Source organism: Octopus bimaculoides, chromosome 10 (assembly GCF_001194135.2).
Source record: "Octopus bimaculoides isolate UCB-OBI-ISO-001 chromosome 10, ASM119413v2, whole genome shotgun sequence".
NCBI classification, from domain to species: Eukaryota; Metazoa; Mollusca; class Cephalopoda; order Octopoda; family Octopodidae; genus Octopus; species Octopus bimaculoides.
Window position 1 is genome coordinate 59,375,081 of NC_068990.1, and position 7,372 is coordinate 59,382,452.

General features: G+C 34.9%; 1 protein-coding gene and 1 long non-coding RNA gene across 3 annotated transcripts in view; one reads left to right on the forward strand and one right to left on the reverse strand.

Moving 5' to 3' along the window:
* Positions 1-7,372, reverse strand: part of LOC106880026 (WD repeat-containing protein 48) — a 143,678-nt gene that overhangs the window by 91,273 nt on the left and 45,033 nt on the right. The gene's annotated exons all lie outside the window — the stretch shown is intronic.
* The window catches only part of LOC128248909 (uncharacterized), a 17,994-nt gene continuing 15,959 nt past the window's right edge, over positions 5,338-7,372 (forward strand). Inside the window, exons 1-2 of the long non-coding RNA XR_008265063.1 lie at positions 5,338-5,380; positions 5,491-5,605. This is a non-coding gene — a long non-coding RNA (uncharacterized LOC128248909). The remainder of the gene's footprint in view (positions 5,381-5,490; positions 5,606-7,372) is intronic.

A 7,372-nucleotide genomic window follows, 5' to 3' on the forward strand; every position in this document is an offset into this window, starting at 1 on the left:
ATATATATAGGAACACACACACACACATATATATATATATATATATATATATATATATACATAGGGACATATACATGCACACACATTACTTATTACATATTTAAGAGCCTTCTATATGTCCCCTTAAAGGGAGCATACAGAAGGTGGTTAAATAAGTAAATATATAAATAACTGGGTGACTTTACTCTTTGTACTTAACTCTAAAACCACTCATTGGAGTTAATTAAGATAAAAGAAACTAACTATCTTAGATGTGGGGGTAAGATGCTTCACTATCTGATCCTCCCTACCCCATCCCCTAACCTCCTTCATTGCTATAAATTTTTGTTACTCCCCTGCCTACACATGACATTGCCTTATTTTCTCCTACAGTACTAACAAATTCATTCTGTGACCAGCAAGGGTCATAGAATCATGAATGTATGCTGTTGGCTTTTGAATGTTTTGGTTCATGTATTCACCTGATGAAAATGGGTTTTTTACTAATGATGTAATATTTCCATTATTCAGTTAAAAATTCGTTGGAAACGGCTGCAGTGAATTGACACATTATCCAAACACAGGAGACTAAAAACAATGAATAAACATTTTGTACATTTTATGAAACTTATGTGAAAATACTATATGCATACTATTAGAGATCACAAAAGCTAAAATGCTGCAGCAGCAAAAATAACATTAAAAATTATACATCATCATTTTGTACACATCTTTCATATATATATATATATATATATATATGCACACATGCACATTTGCATTTGTTAGTCTGTGTATTATGTTCGTAATTAATTAATAGCAGAGAGACAGACAGGCAGATATAGCAAGAGATTGCGTGATTTAACTCTCAGCAGTAGGTTATTTTTCTTTTTAACTCTGAATTGTTATGACAAAGACATGATAGAAAATACACACATAGTAGTGTCACTTAGTTTAAAGACAAGTATATTGATGGATAAAAAGAGTTAATTATCTCCATTTACTTAATAATCACTTATGAATCAAGCTCTATATCTCTCTCTCTATATATATATAAATATATATATATACATACAAAGAGAAAATTTTTATGTAGTTAAATGATATGAAGTTTAAACAAAATTTTAATTAGCATGATGCAATTATTATTAGTATTCTAAAGCTATAAAAATTGTCACTTATTAAAGATCATTTTATAAAAAAAAAATTTTTAATATTTGATATACTCTAAATTATATGATCCAACTCTTTCCTAATGGGGAAGCTACATATCTTCTCTACAGCAAGACATCTGTTTCTGTCTGTCTATTCATACTTTAATTTCATCACCTGATATAAAGTCACCTCCTTCAATACTATTCCCCCACTCAGTTGAGGGGGTCTTGTTTTGCAAGTTACTTGGTGACCTCACAGCTGCTGATGCCACATAAAAAGTACCTAATCTACACAGTGAAGTGGTTGGCATTAGACAGTAGAGTTTGGTGCGCAATCTCCCAACTTGCCAGCTCTAGTCAAACTGCCCAACCCATCCCAACATGGATGGAGGACATCAAATGATGATGATGATGATGATGATGATGATGATGATGATGATGATGATGATGATGGTGAAAGACCCTTTTATGATGAATAAATGTAAAAGTTTCTATGGCCCAACAAAATAAGCTGTATATCAACTTTCCAAGCTATAGCTTGCTGAAGGTGAACAATCAGCAACCACTGCTTACCATGTTGTGGACATCTTCAATGAAACTGACTGCTGTTCTGACCATCCTCAGAAAGGATGAACTGACACAATCACTGCTTGCCAGTAAAAAACAGGTAAATAAATGTTGTTATAGAAATACATAGAATACATTCCTTCTAAAACCCAAGGTGCCAACACTTAGTTTTCTCTCTAGCATAAGAATTGAATGTTGTCAGACTTGACAAAAACTTTGCATTCAAATGAGTTGAAGTTTTATTCATTCAATTCTGATGACTAAGTGTCTGTCAAACTCTCAAACGCTGTACAAGATAAGAATTTCACCCAATATGCATGACTCCAATGGTTAATCATGGAGACTGTAATATATGGTTTGAGGCTACATATCTAGAGAAGGAGCTATTCTCATACATCTGATCAAATACTACAGTACAAAATTTGCATCCATATACCAAAAGTTATATAGAATGGTCTTTGATTTTCGAGCAAGACAATCAGGAATAATGAAGGAAAATCTGAGAGCTGTATTAGTCAATGCAGAATCCACAGATTTTGTCCCAATAGGAAACTTATGGAAAACGTTCAACATGATTATTCTGCAAAGGAACTGCACAAAGCCAAATGAATTGTATGGTTATAAAGCAACAAATTTTTTTAAAATTCCTGATAAAGTGATCATTAAACTTAGAAGTTCAGTGCTTCATAGATGTGATTCACTTTTGAAACATTTCAAGTAGCCAATCAAGTATTAGAACTTGACATTTTCTTCTTCCCCAATGTTTAACATAAACATTTCCTTCAGTCGAAAAAAAAATTACTTTAATGTTCTTCAGTTAACCCTTTAGCATTTAAACTGGCCATATTCAGCCCAAATATTCTACTTGTTTTGTGTCCAAAACAGCTAGATTTAGCCTCTCACACTTACCCTACAAAGTCATTCTGAAAATAAATTATCACATCAAAATCTTGAAGCTATAAGATAATACATGATTAATTCAAAACAATGTGAATAAATAAGCATTACATTAGGTAGAGTAATATGAATACTAGAGTTAAGTGACTTTCATTTTTGGTGCCTTTGAGACTTTCATTCAAAATAAAAATATGAAACCCTCTTTCAATTAATATAGTCTGAACTATAAGTGATAAAACAGGTAACGGCATGGCTGTGTGGTTCAGTCCCATTACATGGCACCTTGGGCAAGTGTCTGATGCTACAGCATCAGACCAACCAAAGCCTTGTGAGTGGATTTGCAAAACAGAAACTGAAACTCCACTGTATATATAAGTGTGTGTGTATGTGTGCCTTTGTGTATGCGCTTGTCCTCCACCACTGCTTGACAACCCAACCAGTATCGGTTTGTTTACATCCCCTTAACTGAGCAGTTCGGCTAAGGAGTCCAACAGAATAAGTACGAGGCTTAAAAACAAAAAATAAGTACTGGGGTCGATTAGTTTGACTAAACCCTTCAAGGTGGTGCTCCAGCATCGACACAGTCCAATATACTGAAACAAGCAAAAGAGTAAATAAACAGAAATAATCAACATTTACTCATTAGTGCACTCTTGCCCTTAAACTAAATGACACCACTGTATATAATAATGTATGTGAGTGTTAACCAAATTACAAGTTTAATGGAATAACATTGTTCTTGGGCTGCTAACAATTCAATTTTTGAAATCAACATCACTATGACTTTTTTTTTTATTTATCTTTCTTGTTACAAGCTAATATGCCTAGGTTAAACAGGTTTTTTTTTTTTTGCAAACCCGTTTCATAATAATTGTTCCAATAAAAACCCATCCCACCATGCAAGCTTGGAAAAATGGATGTGAAAGAGCAATGCTTGCACACACACACACGCGCGTGCGTGTGTGTGTGTGTGTGTGTGTGTGTGTGTGTGTGTAATTATCAATATTTAATGACTGTTTTATTATACTGACACGGGTTGGACGAGTCAGCTTTGTAGCATGCTGCCATTTTGTTTCATTTGTTTGTCAAGTCTTTAGATCTGATCTCACGAAGTCTTCCTTCGTATGCCTTTCAATTTCCCACAGACGCCCTCTACTAACTGCTTAAAGTACTTTTAGCAACCATCATATCCAATATAGGCACAGGTGTTTGACTGTAAGAAGTTTGCTTCCCAACCACCTGGTTCTGGGTTCAGTCCCACAGTATGGCACCTTGGGCAAGTGCCTTCTGCTATAACCTCGAGTCAACCAAAACCATGTCAATGGATTTAGTAGACAGAAACTGAAAGAAATCCATCATGTGTGAGTGTTTTCTCCTACCACTGCTTGACAACTGGTGTTGGTGTGTTTACGTTCCCAAAAGAGATCAATAGAAGTACCAGGCCTAAAACAAAATAAGTACTAGTGGCAATTCATTCAATCAAAATTCTTTGAGGTGGTGCCCCAGCATGGCCAGTCTAATGACTAAAACAAATAAAAGATAGAAAATATTCACAGTGGTCTCTCCATACATTTCGAATGATCATTTTGAAGCACCAGCCACTCTCTCAGTTCCCTTGCACTTTGCTTTTCAAGCAGGTTAACATTCCTCACATAAATGCATGATACTCAGCTCATTTGTTTACAGTATCTTTTATTTTTACCTCGTGCTCTTAAGTGAAAGCAGGGTATTGTAGTTGCACGTTTGTGTGTTTGCAAAATTGCTGGAAAACAGCTGAACATATTTTCACCAAATTTGGCAGAAATACTCATTGGGTGAGTGGCTCGAACTCATTATTTTGGTTTGATTATCTTCAAAACTGGTGGACAGGTGAATCAAAATGTTTTTTTTTTTCTTTATTACATATGCATAAACAATAAGCAGGGGAAATAACTCTTGATGTCATTTTGTCGAAATATGAATTCGTATGAGAATATATTTATTAATTTAAATTGTATTTTATCCTTGTGTGTGCGCAGGGTACGCATTGCCCTTCCAGTGCTTTTTTTTTTCATTTACTTGCTTAAGTCATTGGACTAAAGCCATGCTGGGACACCATTTTGAAGAGCTTTGGTTGAACAAATCGAACCCAGTACCTATTTGCCGAACTGCTAAGTTATAGGAGCATTAACAAACCAAAACCAGTGTCAAGTGATGGTGAGACACATACATGCATGTATCAACAAAATCCATTCTCAAAACTTTGGCTGGCCCAAGTCTACATTAGAAGACAGTTACCCAAGGCACCACACAGTGGGACTGAACTGGAATCCATGTGATTGGGAAGCAAATTGCTTACTATACAGCTGAATCTGTGCCTACATGTGCAGATTTTCCACATTCAGTACCCATCTCTCTCTCTACCACATAGCTCCACATTTATATGTCACACACAATCACAAGAAACAGCTCTTTCTATTCTCTGACAACTACGATTTCTAAAAAAACCACCTCCACTACTAATTAGATTGCTAACGTAACAAAAAATGCCACCCTCCTCTTTGTGAACTGACTGAGCATTTTCATGGATTTTATTTTCTGGGACTCCTATTGTTAATTACTCCTATCTATCTGAAGCCATTGTTTCCTGTCAGCTGCCAGAAAACACACAACACCTTTTGCTTGCATTGAGAACACAATATTAAGTTTCTACTTATTCTTTTCTTTTCTTTCCTCCTCCTCCTCCTCCTCTCTCTCTCTGAACGCAACTAGCAGAAAAGTTTAGAGCATTAGACAGAATCGATGTAAGATAATTTTTTTCCTTTTATCCTTTCACAGATGATAAATAAAATACCAATCCAGTACTGAGTTAATTTCTCTCTCTCATATTTTCTGTCACTCTCCTTTTCTCCAGAAGAAACTGGCTATGAAAAAGAATGGGTACTTACAAAACCCAAGACATGCTGCAAGTCACAGTACAATTCCATCAGGAGTTACAAGCCAAACACTACCTATAAAATCCTATTCAGGTATTTTTCATTCAGTTCTACCTTTTCCCCTATAACCGTTGGTTTTGCCATCCTTCTATTCCAACAGTTTTTGACATTTCAACCCAGTGTTTCTCAACCATTTTTTGCCTATGGACCCCTCTGATTCCTATTTTATTCAGATCGACCCTCTTTGCCATTTGATGTTTAAAAAACCCTATAATATTTTTCTAATTAAATATTTTTAGGAATTGTATAAAAAAGTTAAAATATTTTGTGTATTGTAAAAGTAAAACCAATTTTTTGCAGATAAATTTTAACAATAAAATCTTATATGAACCCCATGGGCCATGTAGACCCCAGTTGAGAACCACTGTTTGAACCATTCTGATGTCTCGGGAGTGCTCCACAAACTGGTCAGTCAAGCAGTGTACAGTTTGACCAATGTAAAGAGAGAGAGATCAAGAAATGAAGAAAATAACATTACTAGAGGTGCAGGTAAAGCAACACACTCACACTAGCAGTTCAGTAAAAGAGACTGATTGAATATGTATATACTAGGATTAAAAAAGAAAAAAAGCTCTGGGATTGATATTTTTAAATACAAGTTGGTGCCCCAGCATGGCTGCAGACAAATGACTAAAACAAGTAAAAGATGAAAGATATTCAATACACACATATTTAGTGAGAGATGGACAAAGGGGGTTGTTTTATAACAACTCAATTTTGAAATCAAACTATTTACAGTTTTTATATATCTTTCTCCAAGCTAACATGTCTAGGTTAAACAGATTTGTGAAATTGTATCTTTGGAAGTTTGCCATATTTGGTAATTTCTTCAGTATTCTATTATTTTTCATAACAAATAAAAGGAAACAAAAATAATTAGACTAGAATATATATATATATATATATATATATATATATATATAAATATACAAACACATTTGCACATACAGAGAGAGAGAGAGAGAAAGAGAGAGAGAGAGAAAGAGAGAGAGAGAGAAAGAGAGAGAGAGAGTCGGGGATGTCACACAAGTTGTACCCAATTTCAAACTTTTATGCAGTGTGAAATAGCAAAGCCATAATCGTAAAAGCTATATTTAAAATAGAGATCAGGAATAGAATATTACATTTTATAACTAAATAAGTTGTTGAGTATGTCTGTTGTCTTTTATTCAACCACAGAATGCAGCTGGGGAGTAGGTTTACCACACAAACAGCTTTTGTGTCAAGTGACAACTTTGAAATTACATTTCCAGTTTGCTGGTCATGATTTCATTTTGCCAGTCTTCCATTGTACACTGACCCAAAGTGCCTTATCTTTTTACTTGCTTCAGTCATTGGACTGTGGCCATGCTAGGGCACCACCTTGAAAAATTTTAGTCAACTCCTGTACATATTTTTAAAGCCTGGTACTTATTCTATTGGTCTCTTTTGCCAAATCATTAAGTTACAGGATACATAAACAAACCAACACCAACTGTCAAGCAGTAGTAGGGGACGAACAAAACATATACAAGCAGATACACATACAAACATATACATGCACACACACAAGCACACACAAGCAAACACACACACACACACACATGCAAACAGATGACAGGCCTGTTTCTGCCTACTAAATCCACTCACAGGGCTTTGGTCTGCCCAGAGTTATGGTGGAAGACACTTGTGCAAGCAAAAGTAGAATTGATCTTTAAAACCAACTAGTCAAAATAACAGACTTTTCAGTTTAATTACACCTCAAAAAGTATACCCTACTCAACTGGCTAGACTACCTGTTATATATATATATATATATAT